The sequence below is a fragment of the Coturnix japonica genome, chromosome 1 (genome assembly GCF_054131305.1).
Source record: "Coturnix japonica strain WE chromosome 1, WE-NBRP24, whole genome shotgun sequence".
In the NCBI taxonomy this organism is placed as follows: Eukaryota; Metazoa; Chordata; class Aves; order Galliformes; family Phasianidae; genus Coturnix; species Coturnix japonica.
Window position 1 is genome coordinate 156871923 of NC_140663.1, and position 21640 is coordinate 156893562.

A 21640-nucleotide genomic window follows, 5' to 3' on the forward strand; every position below is an offset into this window, starting at 1 on the left:
TTGATTTCACAGATTTTAATCAGCTGATTTCATACATATCTCTCATTTCTACACAACCAACCACGTGACTGATTGCTGACACCACCTAAGTAAGATACCAGCTTCCCAGCTTTGGTGAGAGAGATCGCCCTGATGAAACCTGGGTCACTGTAACTCTGGCTGTGATTAATGAAGTCAGCCCTCAAATGCAGATTCCTCAGTAAATTTGAGCCCTGGAGAAAGGTCAGTACATATCGAAATGGTCCAGAACCCGTTCTGTGTCTCTGAGGTCTGTAGACATGGCACAGCTCACAGCCATGCGTCTGTGTCCTCCTCAGCTGCCTTTCAGAGCAGGCTTGCCATATTCACGCGCTGTGTTGGAGGTCGTCCTGAGCCTGCACTCACTGCCAAAAGTGGGCCTGAAAAATGTTTTAAGAGCGTGTGACAGCTGAGGGGTCCTGGCACAACTTCGGTTACTTGTATAGGTGTGGCCTGACACATTCCTTTGCAGAGAGGATAAAGTTGAACTAGGATGAAAAAGAAGAGTAAACTGGGACAAAAAGAGCATGGGGAGAAGCTGACAAGGAGGCTGATCTGGGGCTGAGGCTGGAGGGCAGTGAGTGAAATGGGAGACCAGGCAATGAGACTGCATGAGGAATGGGATGGAACAGCACTGGACCTAGCAAGAAAATACAAGAGCAAGGGAATGGCTAAGAAGACAGATCAATTAGGAATGGAAAAAGAAATGTTGCTAATGAGAGAAGGGGAAGCTGAAGGGGCTCACTAAGCCAAGTCCTCAACAAGAATAAGGTTAGGACAGAAATGGCATGGTTTAAAGCAAGTTGGGACTGTGGATACGGCACTATTCAGAGTCTGGGCTGTAACCCAGGATCCCTTTCTAAGTGTTTCTTGGTTGTTATTTAACCTTCACAAAATCCTTTGGCAAATCATATCTCATATTTCTGTGCCAGTCCTTAACTTGCTGCCAGTATCAGTTATTCTTCCAGCCCTGGTCACTGCAGTCTGCTCCAGTTCTGAACAGCATTAAGGAGCAATGGAATCTTTAACAAAGATGCAGGAGAGTTTACAAACCAAGCTTCAGTAAAAGATGGCTTTTCCGAATTAGAAATCCAGGTATGAAGAACACAGGAAACAAAAGTAGCTTTTCTGACATTTCCCCATATTGTGTATATGTGCCTTGAGAGGAAATGTTTGCTTGAATAAGGACAGCTTTTCCTGTAGTCATATTTTTAGCACTTTGGACTGATTTGAGAATTAATAAGTTGTATGGCAAAGGTGTCTTGATTGATTGACTTGTTTATAAATTGGAAGCTTGGATCGCATGTTCATGAGACGAGGATAACAGTGGGGCAGTGCACTCTCCTTCATCAGCTTAAGGTTACAGCAAGACAGGACGATGGTGGTTCTTCCCTCTTGATGAAATGGTCAATGCATTCAAAGGGATATTTAAGGGAATCTGAGCCCACGTGTTAAGTAATGGTGAAAGAATTCCCAAACCATTCTGAAAGTCACTTCAAGAGGGCATGTGGACAGTTCAGTGGTGCAGATGTGGCAATATCTCTGTCTTTCAGCAGATCAGACTTGAGAAAAATGAGTTCCAAGTTTGCTACAGCATGTTCTGGGGTTGAAGCACTTATCAACTGCTTTTCTAATCGTGCTTTGGATTGTTCTCAGGTCCCGAAAAATTTCCTGCCCTTGTTGAAGCAAGTGCTTCAGGCTTTCTTTGCTGCCTCTCCACTGTTGAAGCAGAAGCAACAAAGGATACTGACTTTAGCTGAGAAGAATGGTTAGCTCTGCTGCAGAACTGGAGTTAACAGAGAGAGCTACAGGTAGTAATGTCTTGAGGCTACTTCAAACAGATCCGTCAGTGACAATAGTTAATGTTTCACAATGTTAGTATCCATTAGCAGCCCTGTAGTGCTACAGGGCTGTCATACTTAGTGCTCAGAAGTCTCCCGGGTAGCATCTTCAACTTCTTATATTTGCAGATTAGGAAAGATGCATAGGCTCACAGGTGAGCAGGGCTCCACCAGGCACGGGCTCTAACAGAAGGTTAAACTCATGCTTGGCTTGAGGCTTTTACTTGGTGACCAGCATTCCTCTAACTGTATGTTGGGCAGACATACATAAACATCACAGTCTTGAGGCAAAGATGTTCTTATTTTATAGAACCCAACAAGGAGCTCTTTGCAGAGCAAAGATTCTGAACACTGACAAATTCCAGGCTTGGGTCAGAAGTCACCTGTGCCTTGTGACCCACATCAATACATAACAATGTATTAATAACTTAATCCATGTATTTGCTGAACGGAGAGAAAAAGAAGCACAATGGCAAGTAGGGGCTGAAAAGTACTGAGCAAATATAAAGGATAAGATAGTCGTATCCGATCGTCTCCAAGCTTTTGCCTTAAAAGGAGGAGCTTGTCTTGTGAAACCCATACATTTTTAGATACTTAGTGATGACTCAGTTTAGTGTACTTCCAATATCTGTGTGCAGCTATCATCTGAGCCAATGGGAAGTTTGGAATCATGTATCTTGATCTTCCCATGAAGATCACATCACATGACAGCTTTTGGACAGAATCCAATACATGACTTCAGAAGTTAACCAGCAGGTTCCTGGGTGCCTGACCTTGTGGTTATTGGAATCCAGAATCCTGAACGAGGCACCTTTTACCCATGTGAAGTACTACTTGTCCCAGACCAGCCTGTTGGCTTTAGTCAGCGCTGTCTGACATCAGCCCCTTCAGCAGGCGGGGAGGTCTGTCTGCTCAGTGCACAGACCAGAATAGAAGCCTTTCAGAAAAACAGGTCTGAGCTTTCCCTCAACAGAGACAGAAGCCTGCTTACAATTCAAATCAGTACCTAAGAAATGGGAGAACAAGTGCAAACTCCCACACTGGAGGGAGATCAAACCCATCTGTCCCATGAGATGTTCTCTAAATACCACATTTATCATAGCACTTAGCTGAGGGTGAGGAAGACTTCGATGCCAGCCCTTCTCTTCAGGATATTTACTCTTTTACATCAAAATCAAGGACAGATTTCTTCAAAGTACTACTCTCCTTTGTGTTCTTTCCAGCATAGCATAGTTGGAATCCTTGCACAGCTATCCCAGAAGCGGCAGAAGTTGTTCCTAAGTACCATTTCAGAAGCAGCTGTGCTGGTTTAATTGCACACAACCATAACAAGGAGCGTTCCCTCTACACCTGTTCTGGGGCTGCTTGGAGTCTCTCCACATCCAGTCCCGCTTAGTAGAATGGCAGGATGCCATCTTCCATTTTTGCGTTTCTTCTGAGATAATTTTCTATCATTTCAGTGATTTTAAATGACCGAGTGCTCAGCAAGCAGGCATTAAAAAGCGGCAAAAGGAGAACTTCACCTTTTGACAGTCACAAACTCACTACAAGCTCATAGAATGATTTGTCATCTATGGACTAAGCCATTTTCCTAAAGTAGAAAATGCAAATGTAAATTTCTTCTTTCCTCTTTCAAGCCGAGATGAAAGCTGAAGGTACAGACCTCCAGCAGGGAAGTCCTGGCGCTGTCTCTTCATGTATTCCAAAGCCACCTCTTCCACAAAACAGAATGCAAGGCTCGATTAGGTGAAACACTGATTGACTTGAGTTTGATGTAGTCCTACTTAACCCCAGAGATTCTATAGGGAGCTGAATTGTAAGTAGATTGCTTCCCTGATCACAAAGCCTCTTGTCCAAACAAGGACTATGCCTCGCTTTTCTTCATTCCTCTCTGCACAGGAGGTTTAGGTTAGATGTTAGGAGGAAGTTTTTCACTCAGAGGGTGGTGACGCACTGGAACAAGTTGCCCAAGGAGGTTGTGGATGCCCCATCCCTGGAAGCATTCAACGCCAGGCTGGATGTGGCTCTGGGCAGCCTGGTCTGGTGGCTGACGGCCCTGGGCATAGCAGGGGGGTTGGAACTGCATGATCTTTGAGATCCTTTTCAACCCAGGCCATTCTATGATTCTGTATAGACTTGCAGAGGTACAAACAATGTGTTTGTGTCTCAGTGGAATGTTAATCTTTACTGTTTCCTCCTGTCCTCGCTCTTGCTGGGGCAACCCATTCAGAAACAACACTTTCAGATTACACATGGTCTCCAGCATGATCCATCCACCCAAAGAAACTTCAGAACAAACCAATGTCCCAAACATCCAATGGAAATTAAGAGTACATCTACATGGTAATTCTGTAGCATTTCTATCAGCAGTGATCCTTTCATGCTTTGTGCCTTCAAAAATATTATTTCAATCTTTAAAACATGATCTGGAATAGACGACACCAATCTGAGTGGTGCAGTTGATACAACAAAATGAAAGGGATGCTATCCAGAGGGACCTTGCATCAGAACAGGGGCAGCCAACAGGGAGAGGGAAGAGATCGTCCCTCTCTACTCTGCCCTCATGAACACCCATCTGGAGAACTGCATCCAGTTCTGGGGCCCACAACACAGGAAAGATGTTGAGCTTTTGGAGAGGACCCAGAGGAGAGCCATGAAGATGCACAGAGGGCTGGAGCACCTCTGCAAGCTGAGGGATCTGAGCTTGTTCAGTCTGAAGAAGACAAGGCTGCGAGGAGACCTCATTATGGCCTTCCAATACTTAAAGGCTGATTATGATGACCTCTAAAGGTCCCACCTAATTCAAAGTATTCCATGAGTCTATGATTATAAACAGGAGGGAAATTAGCCTTTTACTTGGGTAGATAGTGATAGGACAAGGGGAATAGTTTTAGCTAAAGGAGAGAAGATTTACATTAGATATTGGGGGAAGTTTTTCACTGTGAAGATGGTGAGAAGCTGAAACAGTCTGTCCATAAATGTTGCAGACGCCCCACTCCTGGAGGTGTTCAAGGCCAAGCTGGATGGAGCCCTGGGCAGCCTGAACAACTTCTTGATACAGCAGTTGGCAATCCTGCCTGTGGCAGGGAGGTTGGAACTTGATGATCCTTGAGGTCCTTCCCAACCCAAGCCATTCTATGATTCTATAATTAACTAGTTTTGGTAACTCTCCAGCATTATCACAAAGCCGGGTAACTCTGAAATGAATAGTAACACAGCTGTATGCACTTTTCAGCCATATAAAGTAAATCAGAAATCTCTACTGTGGATCATAAACAGCCAAGTGCCGAAGACAGCTCCAGCTCATCCAGCTCATCCTGTATCAATAGCAGTGTATCATTTACAACTTTCACAGCTCCTGTGCAGACCAATAATGCAGAGAAGTCCAGGTAAGTGTTTCACCACAGAGAATGAAGTTATATTCATATGTATAAACATACACAGCAAAAACTCAAAGGCACTGCATAGTCCCAGCCAATATATAACTTGAACTCCTCCACTACAGTTCAAGACTCTGGAGACCCATCCACAATTGTTTATGTATCTATTGTCCAAGTGTTCTTTTAGGTTCATAGTCATCATGCTGACTGCGAACTAAAAATAATCTCAATGAAGAGACAGGCAAAGATAGGAGGCTGCAATGATGTTTCTGTATCTCAATGTTTATTACTTAAAATAGCATCTAACCTTATTTATGATCCGTGTATGTTTCTTAGGGATGCAGAGGCACGTCTGCTATAGCTCAAGGGGCATGAATTAAAGTAGTGTTCAAGCACTGCTCAAGACTGCACCCTGCCAACTGAACCATAAGTTATCTACCTCTTCGGGATAGGGATTCAGAGGTTAGGAATTGGAAGCTGCTGTGTCGTGCCTGTTGCGTTAGCCAACAGCACATAAGGGAGTCTCGAGCACACTTGCCCAGGGGGTCACCAAGACTCAGGGGAGAAGCTACAGACAAACCTTTTGTTTCTTGCTAGAAAAAGAGATGGTATTTTTATATGACTGTACTTAAATAATAGTTGTGAGATCATAGCTTGAGATGAGCGGGTTAAATATGATTTCATTTGAAAGATCTATCTGTAGAGAGAGCTAACTAGCCTCCATTTTCCTGGATAATTTTTAAGATTTTCACAGATCCATCCATTTCATAAACCTGTTCAACTGCCTGAACTGCTTAAATAGGGATTTCCCTGGCCTAAAGAAAATAAAAAACCTTTTTTTCCAGTTCCTTCATGTTTGCAGGTGTCTTCCAGGTACCAGCACACTTTTGCAGGTAGCAGTCAATCAGTTTCTAAGTTGACTGTCTGCCAGATTCTTATACTAGATATATATACACACAGCCTTAGTAAATGCACATTCATTATTGCCATGAATAAACCTTATTTCTCTAAAGCAATATGTTCCACATCTCCCATTCTGCAGAAGGAGGTGAGCTCTTGCTGGATGTAATCTACTGGTAGGAGCACTCCATAGCTGGCAAATGTAGGCCACCCATATTAGAAGAAAGAAGCAGCCAGGGCATTTCAAATCAGCAGCCTGGTCAGCACTGAAGCTCTGCAAATGCACAATGGCAGTCATTAGGAGTAATTTGACGTACTTCGAGCATATGGGAGCAGCCAACCTGCAGCAGCACAGGGGTTGCAGTAGCAGGGTGTGTTGCCAACTGCAGTGTAAGCACTCCTACAGCAGGCCCGCAGGGAATGCTTCAAACTGCCCATGAGGAAAGCTACTAATTGGGAGTGTTCCTCCTGGGACTCCTTGCAGCTGCCAGGTATTGCATCAGATCCTCCTCACTCGTACCTTTTCCAAGGACACGTTCTGCCATCACTGAACAGTACTCAGTCATCAGTTCTCTAACAGGCTGTGAGTGGTTATCTTTGTCTACATGCACTCTGCCACACTTCCCAGCACTGCCATACAAGCAGGAAATTATACAACCAACCTCCTCAAGCTCACAGCCTCTTTCCATGTGTTTGTGCAGTACTCAAGAAACAGCAGCAGACCAGACAAGCATCTTCCAGCAATGTCAGCCACAGGTGATCCTTCTTACCTGCTCAGCCTTAAGTCCCTCTCAGGTCCATGACTCCACCAGCCAGGCTCTGCTTTCCTTCTGTCTTCATGTTCTGCTATTGAGAACACTGCCCTCCTTTGAACTATCAATAGTTTATTGTTTTAGTAGAGCGAGCTTCAAAATCTAGATTGAATCCAAGCCGTTGCTGCTGGCATGTTCTATGCAATATTCTTTAAGAATGAGGTGACATTAACTCTGGAATTCCCATCTGTTTTTTTTGCCATGTTCTAATATTTCATCTGGGTTATTCTGAATCTGTATAAGGATCCTGCTGCAAAACAAAGAGAAACACTGAGTGTCAGCTTTTGGACTGGAGATCAGAAGAGCTGTTTGAACCACAGAATGATGAAGAGTCATTCAGTTCTGCAAACAGTTTTGGCAAATCCACTTTGCATGGTCTCTGGAAAGCAGCCTTCCACATGTGGGACAAATCTTTATCTTCCTATCTTTGTTACGCAGTAAGAGGTTTAGCTATGGAAGTCATTCAATTATGTCAAGGACAGGCTGCATCCTGTAGCCACATTGCAAGCTCAATTGCACGGACTGTCATGAGCTATCCTGCCGCATACTCTAAATCATCTGCTGTCAAACCAGGAACTAGGTTAAAACCACAAGGAATTTCTAGCTCTTTTTGGCTGACTGTGTCTGATGCCATTTGAGGTCTCAACAGCAGAACTGCTGATAACTTTTGTACCTTGTTGCCAAAAAACAAAAAACCAACACCATGCTCATGGCCATCTTCCAATCTTTAAGCCAAGTCATAAGTTTTGGAAGTGCTAATCCACTGTGTCAGCTCTTCCTTTGGTTGTTTTACAAGTCTGGCTGTATTCTGCCAGAATATATATGGTAGAAGCTTTTGAGATAATGAAAGCTGAAGAACAGATGAGGCCAGGACAGACTCTACTGTTTTTTAATCAAATTTTGGTCTCAGAAAAAAAAAAAAAAATGTTTTCTGATGTTATGTCTAATTCTATTGCTCTCAATTGATTTACTCAGTAAAATGTTTCATAAGAATAGGAACAGATTAAAAATCAACAGTTTTCAGCAGAAGTGTTGCAATGGGACTGCAAAAAGCACCAGTTACTTCCGTAAAGGAGACAGTAAGTAAGCAAAAAAATATGGACCTTTTCATTTCATTTATCAAAGGAATAATTTTTTAGGAAATTGTTTACCAAAATTAATATATACACCCAAACTACATATTACAGCCATTTATCTATAGCCTTTACTATTACTTACTCTAGCCATTATTTACTGTTTTACTAGCCATTACTTACTATAACCATTTTGTTCTATTCTATTCTGTTCTCTAAGTGGTAGACAAAAAATATGCAATACTGTAACCTGTCAGACCCTACACAAATAACGCAGGATGGAGAAGTAGCCCAGCATTTTGCTTATGTGTGTGATGTCTTTCACCATCCTAAGCTTAATGCTAACCAAGGAAAAGCTAACTTCATATCCTGTACACTGCCTACTCTAGATAAGTGAAGAGGGTCACGATAAAATCCCAAACACAGGGTCACTGCTCAGTTACACCTGTTTGCATCTTTCTTACAATCAGAAAACTGAAAGGACTGGAAGGAAGAAACAATACAAGGTGCACTCCATTCCCCGAATGCATGGATGTTGCACCTCCAGTACTGAAAGAGTTTCAGATAAAGCGGTGAGAGAAGGTTGTTCTTGCTGCATCATTCTCCCTATGAAAGAATTGTTTCAGGAGTGGCTTGAACAGACCTGCATGTTTAAAGGAATCTAATTTTACATGTACTGATTTCTCTGGGTTGTAAAATAATGAAGCATTCTTTCTATTCCTGGCAACTTGTAATTTACGTAAGATTATACAGTACATCCGTCTATCCCTTATCTGGAAGATGGGCATGATAATTTATTTACACTCAAAAAAACCCATCCAACTACTAAATTTTCCATTGTGAGGGCAAAAGATATTAATATGTTGGAATAAAAGCTTCTCACAATGAATATCAAGCATTCACAGGGGGATATGAAGTGATTTCACTGACCCTGTTTACCCTTTCAGCAGGCTGCACTAAAAATCCTGGGGGTTTAGCTCCTTTCTTCTCTATTAATATGAGCATTATGCGTGTAGCTCTGTAGGTGTACAATCAACATCAATCAATTATATTCCCCACTTTAAGGACATATTATTATGTGCTGATTATTTTGGGGAGATTACTTCTGCTACTAAGTGCAATTCTAATGCATACTAAAGTTGTACGTGACTGAGCAATGAGCAAGAGCTTTTATTTTTCCATCAAGCAAGATGTTTTGGGAAAACATTCGCAGAGTGATCATTTATCACAGAATCACAGAATGATCCGGGTTGGAAGGGACCTCAAGGATCATGTAGTTCCAACCCCCTGCCTGGCAGGGCCACCAAACATACACATTTACTAGATCAGGTTGCCCAGGGCCCCGTCCAACCTGGTCTTGAACACCTCCAAGGACGGGGCATCCACAACCTCCCTGGGCAGCCTGTTCCAGGGCCGAACCACTCTCCTAGTGAAGAACTTCCCCATAACATCCAACCTAAATCTTCCCTCTTTCAACTTAAAACCATTTCCCCTTGTCCTGCTATTGTCAGCCCTTTCGAAGAGTTTACTCCCCTAAAGTATAAAGCTATCTCACTCAATCCGATAATCTCAGAGTTAGGAAAAGTTAGCAACCACATGGATTGGCATTCTCAGCTGTACCTAGGCAGTAATGTACCATAGAATCATAGGAAGATGTAGCCATTATTTTAATAAGCCACAAACCTGACATCAAAACATCATGTGACGACACAGCATTGTGTTTGCTAATTGCCATTAAATCAGAGTGTAGAGATCTTCACCTACGTGAAACTCACCACATTCCAGAAGAGGTACCACCAAATGCCCAAAGAGGTGCTTCTTCTATGAGTATTTTGGTTTCTGTTGTGAAGCATTATACATGCACGCTGCATTTCAGATATAGACATCATTTAGCAGATTGATTGTATTAGTGTGAGGCTTCTCAAGTTTTATGGTGCCATGGATTTTTCAACAGCAGGGAACAGTCAGTCTTACAGATCTACTACATTTTTGCCAGAAAGTAAAAGGCTAATGACATGAAATATGAATGCCTCAGTAAGGCATATGATTAATAGCTACTGAGTAATAAAATCATTGCTGACAAAATATGTCCAATGAAAAGTTTAAATCTTTTCCAATGAAAAGTTTAAATATCCTCTTGGGAAGGAGTCCTGGGTCTTGTTTCCAGAGCTGCAGATTGATTTTATTCTATGACTTGACAGGCAAGAGCTGTGAAGCAGTTTCCCAGCACATGGACGACAACCAAGAATTCCCATTCTCAGACACGTCCCTCTGGAGGCTGTGTACTCCTCCACTTAGTCTGTGTCCTCAAGAGTCTTTCACCCTTTGCTGGACAACAGCCCAATTTCAACATGCCCAGGGAGGTTGTGGATGCCCCGTCCTTGGAGGTGTTCAAGGCCAGGTTGGACGGGGCCCTGGGCAACCTGATCTAGTAAATGTGTAAGTTTGGTGGCCCTGCCAGTCAGGGGGGTTGGAACTACATGATCCTTGAGGTCCCTTCCAACCCGGGTCATTCTGTGATTCTGTGTGACCTGATGCTACACCTTCCCATATCTTTCCATAGTATTTTAGGAAGGAAGTACCACGGTTTAAAATGGTAAGCTAAGGAGGACCCAGAGCCCCTCTGCTTCATTTTGCTACAACCTTTATATTACAGCACTAACACAGCCCTCACTTCCTGCCTTCCTCCTTAGATAACGTGGTACTCACCCTCCAAAAGAGAGCTGCAAGTCCTTTGTGAAGCCCTCTTGTCGAATGCTTTTTACAACACACCTCTTAATGTTGATTCCTAGCAGCTGATTCCAAATGGCTTTGCTCCCCCAATATAAAAATTAAAACCGAATTTGCCATACAAAAGCATACAGAACTTCTCTACCATCAATAGAGAGGCACATCACTGTGAAACTGCCCTAGTGCTAAAAGGTGTGATCTTGATCTTGTATTTCCTCATCTCTTCCCTCATGTCACTACTGCACAACCACACATATATCAGCATGTTATCCAGCTGAACACTAATGCATCTGAAGAGTGCTGTGTTTTCTGCTGTTCCTGTTATCCATCAAACTCCCCTCATTCAGACCCAGTTACAAATGCCTGTAGAAAAGAAGGCATAGCCAGGGAAGGTAGGACAGCCTCTGCTGATAGCAGCCCTGTTTTGATCAGCTGAAGACCATCATGGAGCTGTGCACTGACTCCATTATGGGAGCACCCTGTTGTGTTCAGTGCGAAAAGCCCGGCTACCAACCTGGGCCACAGAGTCACAGAATTGCTCAGATTGGAAAAGATCAAGATCATCAAGTCCAAACACAACCTAACCATAGTACCCAAAATCTAACAACCCTCCTCTAAATCACGTCCCCATGCACCGTATCCAAATGGTGAAATTGCCCGATCTGTGACCACATGCCTGCAGACAACAGCTTTCATCAGAAGAGCTGGGGCATCCAGGGAAAATCATGTTAGCTGCCATCAAAGCTTTACCAGAAGGGGATCATATGTTCTTGTTGTAGATATGAGCCCCACTTCCAAACTCTTTATTAAGGCTTAATTAATTGGGAAACTGCTGATTTGTAAGCAACAAACCATTCAGTTTAGAGAAAACCAGATTAGAAGGTTCAAGGAAAAAGCAAACAAGTTGAGCAAGGAAAGTTTTCCCACACATGATCTCATTTCTACCTCCCCTGAAGAACCACTGTGGGGCAGTTTTTATCAGTCAGTGATACACGCTGTCAGGTCTTGCCTTAGCAAGACGCACAGTGCAATTCCCCAAGACGTGGTGCCAGTCCATTGGAACTACCAAATTACATTATGGAAACGTGGAGAGAGGAGTGGCATCAGCCAAGGGCTGAGTGGCAGATTCCAGCTCATGGGGTGAACGACTCCACTGGGAAAGTCCCCTGATGCTGTCAGTGAGCCAGAACACAGACCCCTAAGGTAAAGATCTGGCCTGACACCTAGACACAGGAGTATCTCTACCATGGCCTGGCCCTTGCCCTCACTTCTTTTGTGCCCCAGCATCCCTGGCCTGGTGCCATTCCAGACTAAGCCCAGCTAAATACTGGAGGGGAGGGCAGCATACAGCTCCTTTCCCAAGGCTGTTTTGACCTTTTTGTTTACATGGGTTGGCCTCTCGGACCTGACACAGGGGTAGGAGGAGCACTAAGTGCCTTCCCTTCATCTTCCTTACCCACCTCTCTCTCCAGCAAAGCCCCACAAGTCCACACCTGCCCCACAACTGTCACTGAGTTCAGACCATCCAAATACGAAGTACTTCTGGCTCTGCATTGCTTTCAGTGGATCTGTAACTCTCATTTCTGGGCCAAAACTCACAGCTGATGATCTTCCCACACCAGCATCTCCAAGTCCTTATTTCCCGAGAATGAAGGCTAAGAGGCGGTGCTTTCCACCACAGAGGCTGCAAAGCAAGACAGTGAATACCTCGCACAGGCTGCTGCAGAAAGCCTTCGTTTTATCTCTTTGCTACTCAAATACCAACAGTAGCACAACAGGCCCTTGAGCCATCCATAACAGAAATGCCAAATACAACAAAACTCACCTCCAGCTGGGATATAAATCCCCATGCTGATTCCTTAACACTTGCAACTTAGCTTTCCTACACATCTGGGCTGATGGTGGTTTAATGGCCCCAAATGCCCTATTGCAGGCCCGTGTCCACACAGGCCAACATGCAAACTGAATTAGCCGTGCAGCCATTAGCACAGCAAAGGGTAACAGAGCTGTGGCACTGCTGCAGTACCTACTAAACACAAGGCATTTCCCTGAGACCTTATGCTTTCACACAGAGCTGTGATTCATTATCCACACGTAGACAGAGATGCCCAGGCCGCACCACATTTACTCTCTCTGAGGAGCTTAAGAACGTTGCCTTCCCTAAACGCAAATGGAGAGTCTGAGGAAACGCAAGCCTTTGATGTGTGTGGGGGGAGATGTAATGCATTTAGGCAGAATATTTTAATTACGTGAATTACAACAGGGCAGCCTGCTCTTTTTCTTTTTTTCGTGCTGAGTCATTTCCACTTGGACTCTGCAAACATGGAACCGTGCACTGTGTGTTGGCAAGCCTTAAGCAGAGAAAAAGAAATCAGTCCTATTCTTCTTTATTTCCCCCGGCTCATTAGTGGCTCCTCTGGGAAAGACTGGAGCTAGCTAACACTACCCATTGGAGATAGGCAGTGCCACAGGTCAGTATGCTGACACCATCTCACCCCGTAACCAGCAATGACTTCTGAAATGTCTCTGAGGCCGTCAGTTACCATTTGGTCTCATTTGTATACAGAATATGGAGAGGTGAGCAGGAGTAATTTCTTGTCCTTTATGAGGAAAACCTGATACCTTGTGCACAGCTGTATTTCTATACAGTTTACATACTCGCCACCAACCTTGTTTTATTTCTTAAGTCTTTTGATTTTCTTCGTACAGCAATTGTCCTGCTGAAATCCAGCTAAATTAGGTGTTTATTCAGCATCTGTGCTTTCTAAATATTTACTCATGAAGGACTTTTAAAAACCTTTTCCCCTCAGCCTGCTCACTAGGCAGCCTAACTTAGGCAGCCTAACTTTTTCCATGTCTTTGATCCTGAAGTCCCCCCCTTATTTTTCATTATTCTTCCCTTGGCAGCTGAAGTAAAATGTAGCAATATATACCGAGCCCTTCCCCACCCTTGCAGTTAACAAAGATGCTGGTTGTAGATCAAAGAATCCATCAGAACACACTGCTTCCTATGCAATAAGCCCTCTGTCTCTGGAATACACAAGTTTATCTTCATTGTGCATTCCGATAAGATGTTATTATAGCAGTGACTTTAATTACATTTCTCATTATTGCATTAGTGTGCAGTAACATGGGGTTTCACTGCATCTAAATGTGATAGTTTGTAGAATATGGTGCCTTTAAGTCTTGTGAGGGAGGGAAGTAAATCTTCAAAAGCCACAAAACAAACAAGCAAACAAAAAAGCTTCATTTTATACACATTCAAGCTAAAGGAGTGAGAAAAGTCTATGTAATATGGACTGGGAGATGGAAGAAGATGAAAGCAAATAAAAAGGCAATGTTGTACACACATCTGTATGTCTCTGTGATGCAAAAACAGTAAGATTCTAGAAAATAAGTAATATTGCACAAATTAAGGGGTAGATACCTTTTGTCCTGCCTTCATATAGTGAAATATGTGGATGGATATTTTAGTGGAGCATCCTTACATGTTGATCTATTTTTCTATATAGGAAAACTATTTATTCTATAATAAGATAAGAAGTCTTACAGCTGTGAGACTAATGTGCTGTCTCAAAGTATTTTGTCTTAGGTAATGAGTGGGTTAAAAAATCTTCGCAGTTATAAAATAGTCATTATGGTTTGTGTATTTTGGATGTCTAACAAATATTAGCTGAACTGATATTCAGTGGAACAGATTTTCATATAACTCAGCTTCTCTGATAACTTGATTAAATATGAGGCCTGGTATTTGGTGCCAGGTGATTCCCAGAGGATTGAATTTATCACATGCTTAGTCTTGCAATCTTTACTTAATAAGCGCTTGATCTATAACTTATTGAAGAATGGTGATAGTTCCCATAAACAGAAGTCAACTTTAAATCAAGGTATGAATTATCAAATGCATTTCCCTTTGAGAGGCATAGACCTCAAAACAGACCTTTGCTACTGGTCCTATGGAATTAGAAATAATTTCATGATCTCCAACCGAATTGCTGTTGATGTATTTTCAAGGGGTGGATTGCAGCTCAACAGTTTTCTTCTTGGAGCCTCTAGACAAAATATTCGGTCAGTCCTCAGCTTGTTTTAAAGCAACTACATTGTAAAATCGTTCATTGCTTGACCCCATTGCTTGAAGCAACTGTAAGTTTATGAGGCTTTTTTTAATTCAGCCAGATAGTGAAAATACAGATAGGTCTGATCCATATAAATCAAGTTTTTAATTAAAATACAGTGGGTTTGCTAACACAAATGGCATTTGCCCTTCTATTCACTGTATCCTGCTTTAATGCTGACACTGCACAAATAAGCTGTGCTTATCAGTACAATGTTTTTGTCTGTCAAATATCAATAAGTTGTTTTTTTTCCTCCTTTCATTATACTTTGAGTTTTAAATAGTCTGGTTTGTAGAGATGTCTTTTTCCCTCCTGGAAGGCATATATTCTATCTTTGTTTAAAACATGGGAGTGTTTTAAAATAAAACATTATTATGGAGATGTTTGCCATCAACATTAATTGTGAACATCTTTTCATGTTTTCATCTGGAGAGAGAGGGAAATCTGAGGACACAGTTCAGCGAGGAGAGTTTCAAACAACATTCCAAGATGGTCTTTCATAGAAAATGTAGCATGTCTGCACAGAGATTATCCTTTCTATTCCGAGACATTTTTTAATGAGGTTGTCAGTCCACGAAAGAGGAAGACAGGAAAAAAAAATAAAAGAATGTTACCAACCTGTTGATTTGACTGTTGTTTTTCCGTTTCTACAGCAAGAAAATGAAGAAACCACATGAGCTTCTGAGGATTCAAATAGCCGTACCTTCTAAATAAACACAACACGCAAGGACTTCTTAGGGATCACTGTTCCACTGTGCTGGTTTATGAAGATAAAATGTGGTGAGAACTATCAAGAAGTTCACAGGCTACTGAGGTAATATTTCCATATGTCTTTCTCTTATGATTGTAAAGACAAAAGTATTTTGCATCTATTTTGTAGCAATGCTATGTAGGTGGAACTGGTTCAGATGAGTTTCAAGTGAAACAAACAAACAAAGAAAACAACAACAACAAAAACAAGAGAGGAATAGGTAGGCTATGCTGATCACAATCTTAAATATCTTTCAAAACATGTTGATGAACTTCACAACTAATCTTCATTAAAAACATGGCTAAATGAAAAATGCCTCTACAGCCTCACTTTTAAATATGTACTTCCAGGAGGGGTCATGAGGGATATCCTTTGAGGTCAATGATTGCTTTGAGAAGTTTTGCTAATTAAAGGTGACATTTCTAGCCTCAAAGTGTTTGCATCTAACGTGAAAGGAGTGTGATTAAACTTAGTCTTGACTATTAGAGAGATCTGTCGTTAAGCTAAGGAAAGTGTTGGAGTACAAAGTGTAGTGACTTGGTTGTATTTGTGTTGTGTAGCAGTCCAGACAGCTATACATGTACTATACGTGTACTTAGTAATTTAGAGAAGAAACAAACAAAGAAACAAACAAAAAGCAAAAAGTCAGTCTGGGATAAATCTGAAAACAGTTAAAAGCTAAATGAGCTGAAAAGAAAGAACATAAATAGAAAATGTAATAACAATTAGGAACTGCCTAAAATATTCTAAAAGATTCTCTGAAAACCAGATGAGAGATGTCAGGGGGACAAAAAGAAGAAGAAAAAAAGCACCATCCCAAACAAGGAGGAACAAAGCAAAAGAAATCCATGCCTGCTAGAATTAAAAGTAAGAAAGGAGCAAAGCATCCCATAAATTAGAGTACTTCAATTCATGTCACTGGTAGAAATGATGTTACCAGGTGGAAATGATAGAACTTTGTGAGTAATGAAGCAAACTTTTCAAGATGTATCTGGATAAAAAAAGTGAAACGATACATTATCCATGCTACAAGTTAAAAATTTATTTCTATTTTAACAGTATTGAAGATGATGTTAAAAAGCAAAGTGCAACTTAAGACATCGTGAAATCATCAGGTCCTGATACCTTGATCTCAAGAATTGTAAAGGTGTATGCTCAGGAGCTCTCTGACCCATGCACGTTGTTTCAGTGGGTTTTGGAAGGCTGGTAACATTACATCAGAAGACAGCAAATACAATGTCAGCATATTAAGGAAGATATATAGCATGAATGGTGTAATTAGCAGTCTCTCAGAGCTAAAAACACTTCCAGGTAGAGCAGTGGACAGACCGTACAGGTCTTAGTCAATAAAGAATTAAGGGAGGACTATGTGGGTTAACACCGGTCAACAAAAAATATCTGCTGAAATTAAAACTGAATTAAAAGTTTGGCTGGTAGAAGGAAATGGGTCTGATATTACAGACTTTGCAGAGGTATTCAGCTTCATACTACCTGACATTTTAATTAGGAAATTAATGTAAGCTGTATTGAATTTGTATTACTCTAAACTGATTAAAAACTGGCTAGTTCCTACATCTGAAAATGTCATCGTAAATGGGGAAAATTTTATCAACCTGATGGGTTTTTAATGAGGGCCCAAAGAGATAATTCCTTAACCTTGCAGTATTTAACTATGGTTTTAACAATGACCCAGAACAAACTATGAAGTTGTTTCTGAGAATTCTGCCAATGACACAAATCATGGCAGTGGAAAAAAAAGGGAAGAGGAAAAAAGATCAGGACAGTATAGTCAGACTGCAAATAGGGCAGGTGAGGACTTTAGGACCACTCCATCTTCAAGGAAGGACCAGATGACAGTTAGCTAATATGCTTGTCAGTGAGAAGGAATTCTGCCAATCGATAGAGAATTTATTCCAGTACCTGTTTGTAAGCCAAGTGCTAGAAAATGATGCACGTGTCTACATGCTTGAAAGTAAGCTGATGTACAGAAGCAAGGAATGTTGGCAGACACGTAATAAAATGGAGACTCCGACCTGGAATCTGAAGAGGTCTTGAGCATCATCTCTCCAAGAGATTCTGTGATTATGTGGTAGCCATTTTACTTTACAGGAAGGATAAACCTAACCATGGAACAGATGTGCAAATTGTACAACAGCAAAATCTGTCATGAATTTTCCATCACCAAAGGCTTCAAAATCTTCACATTCTCCAGAAGAGTTGCTCAAGTTCAACCATTGCTATTGGCTTTGAAGCCAAAGTTCTATAACTTCTGGATATATGTGGACAGTGGTTCAGTCTGCCTGTGAATGTTTGTGAGTCTTTACATGCTGTTTCTTTTCGTCCAAGCAAATTTTCAACAGGGAAATCATACAGACTATTGGGATGAAAGATGGAATCAAATGAAGTGGTTCATCTGATTCTTCCCAACATCAGGCATAAAGTTCAGAAGGCGAAGAATTAGCAAGGAATAACACCGGTTATTGAACTGAGACACATAAATATTTCAGCCAGGTCAGACAAAATGCAGGGAAGTGACATATTTCAGCCAGTGCTGGCTAAATGGAAGCAGAATGGAAACAGAATCCTTCTGGATTTCACCTTCTAAGGTCTACTCAGTCATCAACGTTGTTATGCAAAAAGTACAACAGATGCAAAAGTAGGTTGTCTCTGTCCATCCGATCTCATAGTTTTGAGGAGAACAAAAGAGACTGTCGACAGGAAGATCCTGCACTTCCAAGTACTATCAGCGAGTTTGGGGTCTGGCCACATCTTCTGGAATAAAAAGGCATCCCAATGGTCACATTTTTCTAAGCATCTCAGAGTTGTGCTCTCTGCAGCAGAGAACAAATCCAGCACAAATAAGAAGATGGATAGCTGGATCTAAATTCATTAAAGACTTCAGTGGTCTAAAGTCAGGACTTAAAAGGAAAAAAAAGAAAAGAAGGAAAAAAAGGAAATAAAAAGATGGAATATATGGAGCTTTGATATAATAAGACGATGACAACTTTCACTGGAATTACTTCAAATTAATGTTCTTGCAGCTCAGAGTAGAATTTGCCCCTAAAATCTTTAATCATAGGTAATATGACTTCATTCTTATGCAGCTGTTTCAGCAGGTACTTACATACACACCGAAACAAATATCTTTTGCTCAGTTACAATACTGACTAGAAATATCATTCTTCCTAGTTCTAAAAACTGTACAAAGTTTAGTTGCAGCCATTTAAAACTCTTTTCTGAGCTACTTTTGTTTGGCAACTGAAAGTTAACATTCATTTTTCCCCACCCTTGTGCTCATTTGCCTCTTGACACCTTTTTTGAATCTGAATGAAAAACACCATAAAGAGAAACAATGAACTTTGGATCTTACTAGTTATCTAACCACCAAAAGTGATAGAATCCACATTGCGGTGGCAGTACTTGAAGCTACTCAGCATGCTCAACTCAGCATCTCCTAGTATTTCTGTACTACTGCTATACAGTTTTCTCAGGTGCTTCTTACATGTCCATTCTACTGAAGATCCCCTTTTCCCCTTCTCTCCTTTTAGTCATGCATCTCCAAACCTTTCTGCTGCCTCCATCTTCTGCTTCTATGATGCTCTGAATTTATAGCTTTATTTCTAGAGTCTGAAGAAAAGAGTAGTGAGACGAGAGAAATTCTAATTTCTTTCCTATGAGAAAACAAAGAAACCAGCTGCCCAGCACAGTCTCTGTGATTCTGTATTGACCAACTTGTTGCATTAGATAGCAGCTGCTTTTTCCACCTGTTTTTCTTCTGAGAACTTGTATCTTATGCTACAAACATGCAGGAAAATTGATGTGAGCAGCATGAAACATGCCTGTATGGGACAAATGCTTTATTCTGCCTGTGTTGGAAAAGATGTGTGGCAGAGGACACCCTGATTGTTCAAGTGTCTATTGTAAAAGCTGGTACAGATGTGGTCAGACTGCTCAGAGCTATGACTGGATACCAAGATCCCAAACAACCTGTGAATAAGAAGGTAAACTGAGCAATCTCCAAGCTCCTGGACATCGCATGCAACACCAAACTTAGCTAAATCCAAGCATGTGAGACTGGGGTTGATCCAGTCCCATGCTGGGAGGGGGAACAAAAGGAGTAAGAGTGCACATCCAGGCAGGGTTTGGTTTGGTTCATGTACCCACTAAGGGATGCTGATTGCTGCTACTTAAAGTAACATCCTTCCTTTTCACAGCAATGCACACCTGGCTACATTCCCAGTAGCAGAACAGCTCCTGCTTTCCAGAGCTCTGGCGCAGAAGAAGCAGGCAGCAGAACCACAGCTACTTTGCTGTTCCCAAGAATCTGCTGCCAGAGGCAAGTGTCTGCTTTGTCTTTGCCTAGAGAGAGCCCACGAGGAAAATATAACTCACACAGTAAAACCACGATGCTGACCATGCCAGAAAACACTGAGAGGGCTGAGGTATCTCCCTCACAGAGTTCATGACACTGCTGTTATAGCAGTCATTTCTTGGTGGGTGGTGGACAGTGCCAGTACTTCAGTGGAGCACTGCAACAGCACATACACAGAGCAGATATATTTACAGCTCTTAGGAACTTGCAGTCCCTTCCAAGTGGAAAATTCATGTTATTCTATGTATTTTATAGAGTTCCTGTGCTAAAAAAGAGAAAAAAGAAAAAAAGGAAAGAAATAAAAATTAGAACCTGTTCTTCCTTTTCAAAGCTACATCCAATCTGCTGTTTTCTACATATCCCTTGACTCACAGTTTTGTTTACAGAGCTATCCAGCATAAAAAGACAAAAGGCAGACCAAAGAAAGGGGACCATTCTCAGATCAGGTTTTGGTTCATGAGTAAAGAAGGCTGGTCCATGTTTTACAGGATGGGATTTGAGAAGGAAAGCTGTATTGTGTGCAGGCCAAAGTAGGGCATTTTCTCTTACAGGAAACCAGGCTGTCATCAGGGATAACAGCATGTGAGGAATGGAATTAGCAGATCCAAAGCGGTACAGCAACTGACAGGTGGTCACACCAGCAGAAATGAATCCTGAACACGAGAGAACAGGATTTGAAAGCCACACTGACAAGAATTTGGACTTTAGGGAAGGGTCTTAATGAGTGTGTGGAAAAAGGGGGAGAGAGGAGGTGTGATACGTGAACCCCTCTCCTTATCGGTAGGTTAGCAGATGACAGGTAATGCATACACATACAGACAATGTAATAAGACAGCATAACCTGAAAAACAACTGTATTCCACACAGTATCACCTGTAGCATATCAAAGTCTAGAAATCTGTATACCCTCTTGACCACTTAATTAGACTTCTTTCCAAATGGTACACTTAAAATTGGCACCACCACACATGAATGCAATCTACTTGTTTCAAATTTAACTGAGTCTATTTAACCCAAAGATACTATTAAAATAAAGATTCAAGGACTGAATGACAAGTCCAAGCACTGGCTGTCTGCTGCTATCCCCTGCTGGTCACGATAGCTTCAGTAGCAGAACCGATCCACACCACCATTGACAATGAACTGCAGACCACCTTGTTCAGCCACCTCTTTGCTGGCAGCAGCATTTGTGAGCAGAGAAATGAGAAACCAGTGAGTTTAGTACTTGGAGTGGAAGCACTGAGATTCAGTGGAACTCAAGTATGAAAGCCCTCAGATTGGTGATCAAGAATCTCCTCTCATCAACTCTCCTCAGAGAGTTCTATCCCCCACTTCAACCAAGCCATCACAACCATCCATGTGTCTGGCTTTACTCGATGGCCAACATGAGCTAATGCATCTTAGCAATACTTAAGACAAGCAGGGTAGAGGAGTGGACACTGAAGGATATTTTATTTTATTTATTTATTTTGAAAAGGGTTCTGTGTGACGTGCAGGCTGAGGGAGGCCATCCCCATCCATTTGATGCAGTGTGGGACAGCAGCTGCTTGCAGGGGTGAAAGTGAAGGATTTAATAGAGTGGTCCAAGGTGAGAGCTTCACCAATAGCTTTTAGACCTAAATATGCAACTCTGCTATCACAGAACTGT

At 41.8% G+C, this 21640-nt stretch overlaps 1 long non-coding RNA gene across 1 annotated transcript; it reads left to right on the forward strand.

Moving 5' to 3' along the window:
- The first annotated feature begins 12 nt into the window (after positions 1-12).
- Positions 13-20264, forward strand: LOC146762803 (uncharacterized). The gene is made up of 3 exons (XR_014948844.1): positions 13-222; positions 15523-15683; positions 19835-20264. It is a non-coding gene; the product is annotated as an uncharacterized LOC146762803 (long non-coding RNA).
- Positions 20265-21640: the final 1376 nt, after the last annotated feature.